The sequence below is a fragment of the Prionailurus viverrinus genome, chromosome C1, assembly GCF_022837055.1.
Source record: "Prionailurus viverrinus isolate Anna chromosome C1, UM_Priviv_1.0, whole genome shotgun sequence".
NCBI classification, from domain to species: Eukaryota; Metazoa; Chordata; class Mammalia; order Carnivora; family Felidae; genus Prionailurus; species Prionailurus viverrinus.
In genome coordinates, this window is record NC_062568.1 from 55013671 (window position 1) to 55029604 (window position 15934).

Consider the following 15934-nt stretch of genomic DNA (forward strand, 5'->3'; position numbering starts at 1 on the left):
AGGAAATGCTTGCCAGCCAAGAGCCAAGGGGCCTTCCCAGCCTCTGGGGAGACACTGGCATTCGTCTATATGGGGAATCATGAGATTAATATGGGAACTCGGGTTTTGTGCTTTTGGGGTAGGCTTCCCTGGCTCCCTTTGAGACAATGACACGCGGCCACATCTTCAAATTGTTAATTATGTACTGCCCCCTAGGGATGTTTGTTTTGCTGGTGGCAACCTGCTTCAAATCCTACAGGAAATATTTATCAGCTGGCTTCAGCCACTATTTGTCTCATAGAAAGCCACACCTTTTGGTAACCTTGTTGTACTGAGTCCACCCTTTTCCCTAGCAAGTCGCATTCAGACACTTTACTTTTTGGATTGGTGATTTTCCCCCCTCCCTCTTTTGTCTTTATTTCCCCATGATGGCTATGTTTTCATAACGTGGTGTAGACCACTCAACTCAGCTTGCTTGCTTTTTCTTTCTTTCTTTTCTTTCTTTCTTTCTTTCTTTCTTTCTTTCTTTCTTTTTTAAAAATATTTTTTAATGTTTATTTATTTTTGAGAGACAGCAAGAGACAGAGTGTGAGCAGGGGAGGAGCAGACAGAGAGGGAGACACAGAATCTGAAACAGGCTCCAGGCTCAGAGCTGTTAGCACAGAGCCCGACGCAGGGCTTGAACAGACGACCCCGTGAAATCCTGACCTGAGCCCAAGTCAGATGCCCAACCAACTGAGCCATCCAGGAGCCCCTCAGCTGTTTTCAAAGCTTTGCTTCCTGCACCTCCACCACATTTCCCTTGTGGTTTTGTAAATATCTCTGGATTTAGGGAACAGAGGAAGAGCAAAGTGTGAATTAGAGACATCTACACATACTCACGTACATATTTATCTGCACTTAACTGATGGAGGAGTTCCCTACGCTCTGAAATGTTCTCTATGAAATCCCATTTAAATCAAAAACTTTTATCAGAAAAATCAAACTGCTTTATGATTGAATAGCACTTTGCCTCTAAGTGCCAGCCATCGAGGCTGATGAAATGACCAAGGTGACATTCTTCCCCAGAAAGGCATCCTTGCCCTTTATTTTAAAGTTGGAGTAAAAAATTTGGGGCTGTTATTGCTTCCTGTCGGTTCTCTCAGACGGAGGAACAGTCTTCCACTATAATTAATGACATTTTGGCATCTGATAACAATGTTGTGAACATGCATGCTTTTAGTACTTGTGTAGTTTTGTTTTTAATAATGTGTGAGACAGACTTGGCAGGAATCTTTCTTTATGCATTGTGTATTTTTAAAAACATAGGCACGCGCGCACACACACACACACAAATCCTGCACACAACAACTTTAGCAAATATATGCATGATCAAAACAGTTCAGAAATATAAGATCTGAAAATGAGAAAGGGCAGCAGGTTTTTGAATAGGCTTCATCAGCAGAGGGGAGAGGTCAGCCGTGGAGATTAGTTATAGGAGCTATTAAGTCTCCTCTGACACCCACAGTACAAGCTGCTTAACATAATCAGCCGCAATCAGCAAAACTGCTGTTTATTACAAAACGTTTTTCCCTTTTAATATTTCATATTGTTATGTAAAATGGTGCAGTGTAGGGACACACACATTTCACCAGGGACAAATTGTACAAATTGTCAGCAATAATAATTTGTGGCTCTTCTCGTGACATCTTTAGAAGTTAAAAACCGTTGAGCGATACCTCTCCAGAGCTATTTTCTCTAATGTGGTTAATGGTTTGCACTGGAGTTGACCAGTCACTCTCTGTATGCTGTTGCCACCGTTTACCGGCACGAGAAAATGTTTGTGTGACCGCACATCAATCAGTCAAGTCTGTAATCCGGGGCCCCTGAAGCTCGGTTCTAACTCTTCCCCGTCTGGTCAGAGCCCTCCATTATGGGTGTGTCTCATACATATTTCCTAGTCTGTCTGAATCACCAACATAATTCCTTTCCCAAAACACTTTAATTTAAATAGAACTGACTATGAGGTGCACACTGGCAGTCCAAATAGAATTTCACACACTGGGTGTTGGGATAAGAGAAGGGTCCTAGCTGTCCTATTGGACAGATTGCAGGGGCCCAGATTAGAAGGCTCTTGGAGATTATCCCCACACTGCTCCAAGGAGAAAGAGGAGGCACAGAGATGGGCACTGCTGGTTCCCATTCCAGCCCACTCAGGATCTCATACAAGATGCCCCCAGTCTCTGGAAGCCCTGCCTCTCCTAAGGCTCCATCTCTCATCATATCCCCCATCCCAATCAGCCTAGTTGTTCACGGGAATGCTGGACTGAGAGGTAGCATGGGGAGCAGGGCAGAGGGTAGGATTTCATTTTCACAAACATGCTAATACATAAAAGATAAACATTGTCTCTTGCAAAGTGGTCACTTTAGCAAGCTAAATGATAACACTTATTGAAACAAACAATGAGTTGCTATTTCTCACATTTTGGGTCTATCTTGTTTATAAGCCACACAAAGCAATCAGTTTCATTACTTTATACTCAAGTCTTCTTTTGAACATCAGCTTAATCATCTATTTTATTCATCAGGCCTGGCTCCAAATGAATGGATATTTCTCAGACTTTGTACAACCTTCTATTAAAATAATTCTTTTAGGGGCGCCTGGGTGGCTCAGTCAGTTGAGCGTCTGACTTCGGCTCAGGTCATGATCTCGCGGTCTGTGAGTTCGAGCCCCGTGTCGAGCTCTGTGCTGACAGCTCAGAGCCTGGAGCTTGCTTTGGATTCTCTCTCTGCCTCTCCCCCACTCATGCCCTGTCTCTCTCTCTCTCTGTCAAAAATAAATAAACATTAAAATAATTCTTGTGGGTGTTTATCTATGGATCTATTTCTCCAGTGTAATAAACTCCTTAAGGTCAGGAAAACTTTCATTTTCACCTCTACACACATCACTTTCTAGCTGTGTCAGGCACATAGTAAGTGCTCAAGGGATGTTTGCTCAATAAAAAAGTGAATGGTTTCTGGAAATTAAATTCATTCTTAGAGGACAAAGATGTATTTCCGTGAGGGCTCTGGACTCTGAAAACTATTCTATTACCGTCTTCTTTCCTTGAACATCTCTTGAACAATGTAAACTTCTCAGGACTTACGGGGACAGTATGCCATTAAAATGTAAAAACTCTATTAGGATTCTTAAAACCCCAGCCACCAGACCTTCTAGACCAGGGCTGTCCAATGGGAATATAATGCAATCCACTTACGTAATATAAAGTTTCTAGCAGCCACCTTAAAAAAGATGAAGCAGGTGAAGTTACTTCTGATTGGATATTAATATTTTATTTAACCCAGTATATCTGAAATGTTATTCTTCCAACATATAATCCACTTAAAAATTATTAGTGAGATACTTCATATTCTTTTTTTCTTATTGCCTTAAGAATTTAAAATTTGGTGTGTTCTTTTACACCTCCAGCACACCTCCGGTCCCGCCAGCCACAATGCAAGGGGTCACAGCCACGTGTGGTGGTAGCAGCTAGCGTATTAGACGGTGCACCTCCAGACCTGCCTCACAGCCCTTTTGACCTGCGCCTTCCTGGGACTGATACCTTTGCAGGTGGACTGCAGGGGGCAGCAACAGGCAATGACTGGATGTGCCACGAGTGGTCATTTCAATACTTTACTTGCCCTTTCTCCCTGGCGGAAGCAAAGGCTAGAAATGGGATCCTGTTCAGCTTAGAACTTCAAATGCTCATGAAACGCACCAGCTTTTCTGTTGTCCATGCAACCACATTTTTATTCCTTAGGCTAATTGTTTCCTTGCTGCTTTTCCTTGCCTTCAGCCTAACCCAGCTCATGAAGACAAGTATGGTTTTGACCAGAGTAGCAGCAATGAAATTGATGGGCTTATTGACATCGGAAATGAGAACAAAGAGAGGAGCCAAGAATGATTCTTGGGTGTTTTCCTTGCTCGACCACGCCAGATGGTGGGATTGGTACAATCCCCTAGGGAGAAGAGTGTGGCTGGAGAAGGAGGTATTACTAATTTCACAGCCTTGGGATATTCCACCATCATAGGCAGGGAAGAGTAGAGGGAGCCAAACAAGAGAGGCTGAGGGGAGGAGCTGCCTTAGAATCAGAGATCAACCAATGGCATAAGGGTGGGGGGAGGGGTGGGTGAGAATGTGGGGACACGTGGTCCCAGAAGCGTGAAGAAGAAACTATCTCCAAAAGGTAAGTGTGGACAGCTCCTAGAGGTCAAGTAAGACTTGCGGATGCAGAAATGTGAAACGCATGAAGTGGATTGAGAAGACAGGCTCAGGCAGTGAGCAGAGCAGAATATGGATAGTCTGAGGACAGAGTGGCAGGTCACATGGATCCAACATGGCGGGACAAGTGCAAGTGCTGGGTCAGAAGAGAACTGGCATTAAAACCCAATTAAGCCAACACTGGGACATGGTTAAAAATAATGCTACATATAAGCCTTGGGGGCCTCAGTGTCCCTCATTAGCCCAGGAAAAGCTACTCCTTCACCGTTTTCCTTACACACAGAGAAGGGCCAGTAACACTTCCAACCCCCAAGGGTCCTGTAAAAGAGAAGTGTGCAGTGATTTGAGCCCATCGAAATTTAGCATAACCCGAGGCCTTGAATTTTTATCATCAGTCTGGCTTAGGAAATTTTATTTCTAGAAATTCTTGCTAATATAACTGGCCTAAATGTTCTTCAACAGAGAATGGGTCAAATAAATTACGAAACATTCAAATAATGCAATAGTAAGCACTCATTAAAAAGAACAAGTGGGAGTTGTACATATTGACCTATAAACATATGCCAGGTTCATTTTTAAATGGAAAAAGCAAGGTTCATAACAGTGTATGAAGTATGCTCACTTTTGTGGTTAAAAGCAGAGAGCTTATATATCTATACATATTCATATGTATATATAATATACATATTATGCACCTACATAAATGCACCCTGCATGCACAGGAATTTTCTGGAAGGATAAGAAAGGAGCTATTAACAATAATTGCCTCTGGAGGAGAAACTAGAAGGGAATTTAAGGTGAGAGGGACATATACTCTTTAGTATTGCTCAATTTCTTTTGGCCAGGTGCAGGAATTATTATTTTTTAAATTAGAATAACAGTTTAAAGTGTTTTGAGCAAGATTTTACTTACACTGTTTATATTAAACACTATAAAATCTCTTGGAGAAAGGATTGCATTTCTTTATGACCAGTGTACCGTATTCATTCCACTGCTCTTCCAAATGTCAAATTTGGGTGCACTGAAGACTGCAATGATTAGGGGTCCATTTCCTCAATATCAAATCTTTTCCATGTAGCCACTGTACCCAGTGTCTAGAAATCAAGTTCATAGCTGGCTGGCGTTGAGGGATTGCTGTGGCCCTGAACTTCAGGGCATCTAAAGAGTCCAGAAAGCTGGGCAAACGTGTAGGCAAGATTTGGACCAGTCACAGACTCACCTCGAGGGCTTTCAGTCTTTTGATCAGCACCACCTGCATGCCAAGCTCACCACCAGGTGACACACAGCATTAGCCCCAGGGAGATTCCAGGAGGCTGTCTATCAGGAAGGAGACAATGCTTATTGCTCTGTAACTCCTAATTAAACAGATGTGAAGACGTACAGCATCAGGCAGGATGGGGGATAATAGGATTACAGTGTACTTTGGAGAGATAAGAGAAACTGCTGCAGGCAAGACTCTCTAGGGCCTATATGAGGGCTGTATCCTACAGGCGTTCAGAGGTGGTAGAAATCACATCTAATCTGTGCAATTAGCAAAGATGGGATCTGAACTGGGTCTTAATGCATATGAACTAAAATTTATTTTATTTTATTTGATTTTATTTTATTTTATTTTATTTTATTTTATTTATTTTATTCTTGTAAAATATTATTTTAAAGGGTTATCCCAGGGGCGCCTGGGTGGCTCAGTCAGTTAAGCATCCGACTTCGGCTCAGATCATGATCTCACGGTCCAGTCGGTGAGTTCGAGCCCCGCATCAGGCTCTGTGCTGAAAGCTCAGAGCCTGGAGCCTGTTTCAGATTCTGTATCTCCCTCTCTCTCTGACCCTCCCCCATTCATACTGTCTCTCCCTGTCTCAAAAATAAACGTTAAAAAAATTTTTTTTTTTAAATAAAGGGTTATCCCAGGTAATTTTTATTCCCTGGACTCTTGCTGCTTTGCAATTCTTCATCCACTGGGGCTGAAGTAATCTTTCTTTTAGAGAAGGGCAGAACCCAGCCCTTGAAGGAAAGACAGTATTTCTTCCTTCCTATTTCAGATCCCAAAGTCATAAGGCTTTTATTTATTCCTTTGCTGAAGGAAGGAAGGAAGGAAGGAAGGAAGGGAGGGAGGGACGGAGGGAGGGAAGAATGGTAGATTTTAGGGACCCAAAGTCAGAGGCGCAGAATTTTGATAATTAGCCATAGGGGATGAGGGCAGAAATTCCTGATACCCTGGAAGGAGAAAAGTCTCTCCAAGGGAGGGGACAGCTATGGAGATGAGAGAGGCATTTGATGGAGATGGACCTGGGGTTAACTCACTAATTACACAAGTGAGAAAGGACCTGTCTTAGTCTGATCCTTTGGCTTGAGAGAGTGCCAAATGATAGAAACCGGAAGTCTTCTGAAGGGGATATGGGACTTTCTATTGAAATTTAGGGAAGAGGCCATCTTGTGGGTCCCTAAACCAACAAGCATCACTGCAGGAGAATATGGCCGCGTGATGTGCTTTGCTAGAGAGGTTCTGACATGGAGCTCCCCTGATACACTGTGGAGATCCAAACATCCCCTCATGATCTCCTGGCGAGTATGGGAGGCCTGAGAAACTGGATGGGCCAGAGAGGTCCTGGAGTTAAAATGAAAAGCTGGCAGATCTTGTCAACAGAGGCTTCAGCAGAGACCTCACATATCGGCAGAGGATGCCACTGAATATTTCCAAAGAAGGAGTAACATAGTGAGTGGTACTTGAAGGATGTTGGTCTTGTAGTTGGGTTAGCTTAGGAGGCAAGGACTCAAAAAGTTCAGCATTTACACAGAATGACAGCAGCCACAGCCAGGAGGCAGTCTTTAACAGAATTACAAGATGGGGCTCCCCCAAGGGAAACCAGAAATTTTCTTGTAGGGAACTATATTTCAAGTGCTTTTGTTTGTATGTCTGTTTTTGTCTAGAATTGAGGAAAGAGAGCAGCAGTGGCTTTTTGCATCTGGTAGTTGTTCTGTGACCACGGCAGGTCTTGATCCTGCCCGCTTGGGAGCAGTCACCTTTGGTGATGATTACCTGGTTCCACAGAGTCACTCAGAGCGCACAGTCACTCATAATTAATGAGCATCTATGTCTGTAACATTTCTCATCCTGAAATATATCTTTATCATTTGATACTGTCCAATATGGCCAGAATGCAAAACAAAAAAACAGATACACAGTTAATAACCCTAGGGGAGATGGTTATTGCTCTTTGTTCTTAAATTTGTTGAGCTGGGAATACAACGTGCACTAAATTCTTCAAGTAAGTGATAAATCAAGTTTGCTGCTGAGGAAGGGCAAATTCTTTCAAGTAGACTCCACTGTTGGACTCCTTTTAACTCATTCTGAGTAGCCTTTCCTCTGGTCTACATTTTTAGACGCTGGCTAAAAATCCTACTTAGTACACAATCTAATGTACTCATCTCCACCATTTCTTATGAGATGAATATGTTCTGATAGACCAGCTAAGAAAATAGAACGGAGTGCTTCATCCCTGCTTCCTCCAACATTATCATGGTATTATCTCTATCTGAAAAGATCATCCAACCATGAAGATGCAAATGAAAAACAGAGCAATGCCAATCTAGATGCTTTTCAACTCTGTATTAAGTGTTCCACCAATACACATGCATCCCCTGCTTCTTTTAAATTTTATTTATAGAGAAGAAACACTTACCCCATTATACATTATGCATTGTATCTCTGATGGACATTAAAGAAGATTATAGTAGATTTACTGCCCTTGGTGTATTGTTTTTTTCTCCCTCATTGGCTAGGAGCTAAGATAGCCAAATAGGGCCAGCAAGAGCCAGACACATCAGCTCACAGTTTTAAAAGCATTTTGGCTGAACAGTAAGTCAAAATCCCCTTCTAATGAATTTCTGTCCTAAAAATTATCTTCCATGTCAGGAAAGATACCACGAGGAACAAGCATCTTCTTTCTCTGATTTGCATTGTGGAAAGAAAAGGAAAATAGCACAGATGCATTCGGTATTGTACAAAGAGCATATATGGGCATTTCAATTCCTAATATCACACTAGTTTCTGATGCTAATGTAAAATATGTTCTTTTTGCATTTATAATCATGATGAGCAGATGGCGAAGACGGTTTAAAGTAGTACAGTATGTCTATTAAAATAATGTATGCTGTTAGTGAGTCTTCCCTAAAACTGGAGTTTAATTGCTTATAAACACATACGTTAGAAAGAATCATGATTCTAAGAGCCATTTGCTTTGCCAGGACAATAGTTAGAGTTCTCTGTAACAGGCTTTGGCCACAAGACTTTTTGTGGCAGCAGATGCTTTATTTACTATGCTCTCTGTCTTAAAGAGGCTCAATTGAAAAAAACCGTTGGGATTGGCACAAAAGAACCTTGGTTTTTTAAAACAAAGAAATCCCTCTGAAAATTAAACTAACAGAGAAATTAAGGAAAATGTGGGCTGGGCAAGAACAGGTAAGGGCAAAATGAGGTATTAAGCTTCCTCTTTCTCTTTTCTTTTTCTCTTTTCTTTTCTTTCTTCTTCCCTTCTTCACTCCCTCTGCCCCTCCTTCCTTTTCTTTCTTTCTTTCTTTCTTTCTTTCTTTCTTTCTTTCTTTCTTTCTTTCTTTTCTTTCTTTCTTTCTTTCTCTTTCTCCCTTCTTCCCTCCCTCCCCTGCTCATCCATTCTTTCTTTCTTTCTTTCTTTCTTTCTTTCTTTCTTTCTTTCTTTCCTTTCTTTCTTTCTCTTTCTTTCTTTTCTTTCTTTCTTTCTTTCTTTCTTTCTTTCTTTCTTTCTTTCTTTCTTCTCTCTCTCTCTCTCTCTCTCCTCTTTCACCACCTTGTCTCAAGCAAACCATCAATGATGATATTTCTTCTTTTGCTGTGATGAATATCGACTGTACTGGTGCTGTGCTTTTCGGAAGTAAAATCTGTCAGACAGGAGAGCTTCCTCTGCTTAATCTCAAGGGGCTTTGCTGCTCAGGGGGAGAAGGGGATGAAGTCTTCTGCAGCAGCAGCAAGGCTTCCCTGGGAAGGGAGCACTCGGGAGGAAGATGTGTGATCAGGGAAGCAGACGACGAAGTCGAGAGGATCACAATCCACCGAACATCAGTGAAAGGAAACGGATACTGTTTGCAAACAGGAGGAGGAGAAAGGGAGGGGGCGGCAATAGAGAAAGGCAGGCTGAGAGCCAAGGGCCCTAAAAAGGCGGCAAGTTTTAGAAAACACTCATTTGACTAATTTGCCCAATATAATAAAGAAAGGATGGTTTGATTTTCAAATAGAGAAGTGGTGATTGATTAGGTGGGCATTATATTTGGAGCGTGTGGAATGAATAACGGTTGCAAATGGACATGGAAAATATCTCACCAAGAAGGAAAAAAAATCCATAAGTCATACAAGGCAGAGCACAAAAATACCAACATACCAACATTCAGAGAGAGTTTAAATAATAACAGACTGAATCTTGGAAGCGCTCCAGAGAAACAGGGAACAGAAAGAGAGCTACATGCAGCATAATGGTTTCTAGACAATAGGCAATGAGAGAGGGTCTGCACATGCTTGTGAATGTAGTATTAGCTCTTTAATTACTGTAATTACCCAAGTTTAAGGTCGAATCACCTGTGTATTGCTGATAAAATGAATGATTTCTTCTAAAATAGTAGAAGTAGCACTTAAATTATCTAGGATGTTATAGGAATGGGTAATCCATGTGGGTGAGATATTGCAAAATTATCCTATTTTGTAGAGCAACATCTCGGATAAAGAATGGCACGGAACCTCCACACATCTGCAGTACTGTAACATAGAACCCTGGGAATACATTCCCGGGCCTGAGGTCCCTCTGTGGCTGAAACAGCCCTTCCAAGTACTTAAGAGATGCCTTCTTCTAGCAGTTTAAAGAATTTACCTTGAAATAGGGTTTACCTCAGGTAAGATGCAGTGAGATTTGAAAATATGAACTTAATTTCTGCAAGCTTTGATCAAGTCATCAAATTGCAGCCCGATTCAAAAAAGACTGGGTGTAGAAGATTTGTAAAGCACCTGCACTTTGGACATTTCTGAATGATGAAATTCCATAAAGTTTTAGTTAAGTGGTGAGGTGAAAGATCTTACTTTTTCTTGTCAGAAATAACTAAAAAATTCCAGGACTTAATTTTTCTTCAGCATGAATTTCAAATAGTTGAGAAGAAATACTTGAAGTGTCTGATCCAAAAACTCCAGGAAAAAGCTATCTTGTTGTCTTTCAGGTAGGACCTAGCTAGTCTCAATCCATATAGATGGAGCCCAGACATCTATATTTTTCAGATACTTCATGGGTGATTGTGATGTACATCAGGCTTGAGAACCATTGCTGTAGGTACAGGGCAGGCTTTAAATGTTTTAGGACCTTGTTGGATCTGTATTTTTTCAATAGATCACTGATTAATGGATCAATATGAAGTGGAAAAAGGTTAGTGTTAGGGAGGGCTGTTGGGATGCCACTATAATTGTCCCTGTGAGAGGTGATGAGTTCTAAACTAAGGCAGTGGAAGTTGGAAAGGGAGATGGGGCTCAGGAGTAGGAAGGGCGAGTCAATACATATTTAGAAGGCAAAATCAGCCTGACTTAGTGGTTGAATGTGCAGGGTAGACTAACAAACAAATCTAAACTCAGATTTCCACCCTGGGTGACTGGTTGTACGGTGAAACTTTTATCTAAATACATTTTAACACCAACTCTCTGGCACAAGCTGGGTGTTCTTCAATTCAATTCAATTCAATTCAATTCTGGACTATTCAGAGTTAAAGCAGACCCCAAAGGTTAAAGGTTCAGTCCCACAAGACTGCTTCACTCAGACATCAGTCAAAAGTGGAGTCCCTAGGTGACCCACACTTCTGCCAGACTTAGCTACAAATTCAGGGGTTCCCATAACATCACTTTAGTTTCAATAATGTGCTACAATGACTCACAAAACTCACTGAAGGCATTATACTTAACAAGGACCATTTTACTCTAAGGGATACAAATAAACAGCCATATGAAGAGATACATAGTGTATCCAGAAGGGACTGAGTATAGGAGCCTCAGCCTCCCTAAGTTGGGGTATGTCACCCTCCTGGTACATTGATAAATTCGCCAAACAGGACACTCTTCAGCTTCCTCATTTTGGAGTTTTTCTGAGTGTCTGGAATTTCACTATGTAGGTATGTTGGTTAAATGATTGGCCACTCAATATCCAGCCCCACTCCTCTCTCTAGAGATGGAGGGTGCTGAAATTTCCAGCCCTCTAATCACTTGCTTGGTCTTTCTGATACAGCCAGCTCATTTCTTGAAACTATCCAAGGCTCTACTATGACTCACCTTGTTAGCATAAACTCAGGAATGGTTGAAAGGGGCTTGTTAGGGGTAACAAAAGATGCTCCTATCACTCAGAAAATCCCAAAAGTTTTTTAAAAGTTTTTAAATTCCAGTTAACGTACAGTGTAATATTAGTTTCAAGTGTACAATATAGTGACTCAACACTTCCATACATCACTCAGTGCTCATCACAAGTGTACTCCTTTATCCCCATCACCTAGTTAACCCATCCCCCCACACCCTCCTTCTGGTAACCCTCAGTTTGTTCTCTACAGTTAAGAGGCTGTTTCTCGGTTTGTTTCTCTCTTCTCCCTACCCCCCCCCCCCTTTGCTCATTTGTTTTGTTTCTTAGATTCCACATGTAAGTAAAGTCATATGGTATGTCTTTCTCTGACTGAGTTATTTCACTAAGCATAATACTCTCTAGCTCCATCCATGTCATTGCAAATGACAATGAAATCTTGTCATTCTTTTTTTATGGCTGAGTAATATTCCAGTGTGTGTGTGTATCTATACCTATACCTATATCTATATCTATATCTATATCTATATCTATATCCATATCTATATACCACATATTTATCCATTCATCAGTTGATGGACACTTGGGCTGTTTCCATAATTTTGCTATTATAGATAATAGATAATGATGCTATAAACATCGGGGTGCATGTATCTCTTTGAATTAGTATTTTTGTGTTCTTTGGGTAAATGCCTAGTGGTGCAATTGATGGATTATATAGTTCTATTTTTAACTTTTTGAGAAACCTCCATACTGGTTTCCAGAGTGGCTACACCAGTTTGCATGCCCAGCAACAGCACAAGAGGGTTCCCTCTCTTCGCATCCTCACTAACACCAGTTGTTTCTTGTGTTGTTGATTTTAGTCATTCTGACAGGTGTGAGGTGATCTGCAAGGAAATTCCAAGAGTTTTTGCAGTTCTGTGCCAGAAACTGGGGCAAGGACCAAATATAAATATTTTTATTATGTCACACTGAGAAATAATAAAGTAAACTAAGTTTTCAGAGGAACATAGCTAGTTCCATTTTGAACATGATGAACTGAAGGATTACTCGAGTGCTACGTCCAGCAGGCAATTAGATGCGCAAGGAGAAACTCAAGAGAGGTCACAACTGGAGGCAGAAATCCAGGTCATTGTTTGGATGAAATGGTCCTATGAATACTCCAAAGATATGTGAAATACAGTGAAAAGAAAAAAGACTTCAGGGGCACCTGGGAGGCTAAGTCAGTTGAGTGTTCGACTCTTAATTTCAAGCTCAGGTCATGATCTCACAGTTTGTCAGTTCGAGCCCCACATCTGACTCTGCGCTTAGGGTGCAGAGCCTGCTTGGGATTCTCTCCTCTCCCTCTCTGTCTCTGTCACTTCCACACTTGCACACACTCTCTCTCTCTCAAATAAATAAACTTTAATAGAAAAAAAGAAACAATAAAAAGACTTCAGGTTAAGCTGTGTCCAACAGAATGCATGATGAAGACAGATAAGCTTGTATCCTACCATTCCTTGAACATACCAGTGTAGATTTTGTGCTCTAAACTAAGGGTCAGAAAACTTTTTCTGCAAAAAGGCAAGTACTAAAAATATCTTAGGTTTTTCCGGATATGCAATCCCTGCTACAACTACTCAACTCTGCCATTCTTATGCAAAAGCAGCCATAGAAAATAAGCAATTGAATGTGCATAGTTACCTTTTAATAAAACTTTGTAGATGCTGAAATTCAAATTTCTTAAAATTTTTATATGTCACAAAATATTCTTCTCCTGATTTTTTTCAACTATTGAAATATGCAGGAAGCATCCTTAACTTGTAGGCTATAAAAAAACAGGCAGCAGGCCAAGTTGGCCCCTGGGCTACAGTCTGCCAACCCTTGTTCTAAACCAATATGCTTGTGTGACTCCCTGAAGAGGAAAAGTAAATGTGAGGAACCAAGGGCAAGGCCTTGGTGCACAGAGGAGATGCATCGTAGTCCTCTTGCTCATGGACCAGAACTGACCTGGGGAAAGATGGAGAGTCTGCCGTTCAAAGGGCTGTTGCATCTGAATCGATGTTCGTATCTCTCGGAGTTGAAGCTAGACACAACTCTTCAAGCATGTGAACAATTCTAGATACAATTCTTTAGTACATAAGCAATTTTTCTCTTGGCTTTTTGCCACCACACTCTCTTGGATTTCTCCTGCCTCCTGGATGCTCTTTCTCGCTTCCTTTACTGATTCCTGTCTGTTCTCCCTTCCGATGCTAAACTGCTCAGCGGTCAGTGCTTGCTTCACGTTATCTATGTTCATTTTCTAGTTGATTTGACCCAGTCCTGTGAGTTTAAACATCTTCCACATTCCGATGGCAACCAAACCTCTATCTTCAGTCCTGACCTAGCCCCAGATTTCTGCATGGGCATGCCTAGTAGGCATTCTTCACCTTTTCCCATCTCAGTAAACTGTATGACTGATCACACGCTGACTAAACCCCAAATCCTATCTTTCTTTCATCTCATTTCCAGGCCATCAGTAAGTCCTGTTAAACCAATTTCCGAAACATGCTCTAGATCTGTCCATTTTGTTACCTCCTCGTTCCTTCCCCTCCATCCCAAAGTCTGGGCCACCTATCCCTAACGCGGACTACAGAAACAGCCTCCAAACCACTCTTCCCTTAAATATTAGCTCCAGTGACTTTTAAAAAAATTAATTAGACTTTTAAGGAGTTTTACGTTTACAGAAAAACTGAGGGGGAAAGTACAAGAACTCCATCTACCTCCTTACCATTCCCTCCCCTTCCCCTATTAACAACATCTTGCACTGGTATGGTACAATTGTTATAACTGATGGACCAATATTGATACATTATTATTAACTGAAGTCCAGGGTATATATTAAGGCTTATTTGTTTTAAATACTCTGTGGGTTCCCTTACAGTATCATACAGAATAATTTCATTGCCCTAAAAGCTCTGTGCTACACCTATTCATTCCTCCCTGGCTCCCCTAAGTCCCTGGCAACCACTGATCTCCTTCCTGTCTCCATAGTTTCGCCTCTTCCAGAATGTCATATAGTTGGAAACATATAGTATTTAGCCTTTCCAGAGTGGCTAATCTGAAATATGCATCTAAGTTTCCTCTATGTCTTTGTGTGACTTGCCAGCTCATTCCTTTTTATTGCTGGATAATATTCCATTGTGCTAATGTACCGCAATTTGTTTATCCATGTACATGTTGAAGGACATCTTTGTTGTGTCCACGTTCCAGTGACTTTTTCACATAGAAGCCAGAACATGTCACAGTATCACTGCACCCAGATACCCACGACTCTGGCTTTCAATGTCCTACTGATTTGGCTCCTGCCTGTTCTTCTCAGCTCCTCCTCACTGTGCTCCTTTCGCTTTGTCATTCTTTCTGTCCTTGCCCTAGAGCCTCTATACCAGCTGCACCCTCCACTGGAATGCTGTTCCCTTGAATATTGCATGGGCCACCTCTCCTTAGTTCAGATCTCAGCTCACTTTCCCCATCCTCAGGGAGGTTTTCCCTGACCCCAGCCCAAAGTTACCACTCAGTTGCCCCCTATCACAACATCTCATTTTTAATTCTTTCCTTCCCACTTAATTCCATTTGATATTTTCTGTTGTCTTTCTTCCCTCAATAAGAGCACAGATCCCCCGTCTTATTCACTGATATACACCCAACACCCAGACCTGTACTGAATGAATCAACACTTCATTAAATATTTCCCACTTGTAGAAGCCAAACTGTTTACAGTACATTCCTACAAAATGTAGAAGTCAACATTTTGAAATAAACTTTTCCTAGATCGTGTATTTTTTATTTGTGTCATGAAACTCTCCTCTTGGCTTCCATTCTTACTCAAGACCCTACCTCCTCCAAGGGGTCTGTTCCTGGTTCCACTATATCTTTGCTAAGATGACAAAGCTCTAGGCTCAAGTGGCAAGGCCAGAGTGGGAGGGCAGGGACAAGCACACTAACTGGGTGCTACCCAAAGAGAGGGCAGGGGAGACAGAAAATGAACAATCAACCAAAAAAATCAAATAAGAGCTAGTTTGGTAAAAGGTTCTAAAAGCCCCTGAAATCATATTACATTATATGTTAACTTACTTGGATATAAATAAATAAATAAATAAGTAAATAAATAAATAAAATCTAGGGAAAGTTCTGAAAGCAATTCAAAAGGTAGAGTCTCACAAATGTTTTGAATAGGTTAAACATCCTCTGAATAAGCATTTAGCATCCTAAAGAGATTGTTTTCAAGGACAACTGTCATTAGAAGTAAGATAAGATTTTTAAAAATTTTATACCCCCATGAGGCACCTGGCTGGCTCAGCAGGAGGAGCGTGTGACTCTTGATCTTGGGGTCGTGAGTTTCAGCCTCAT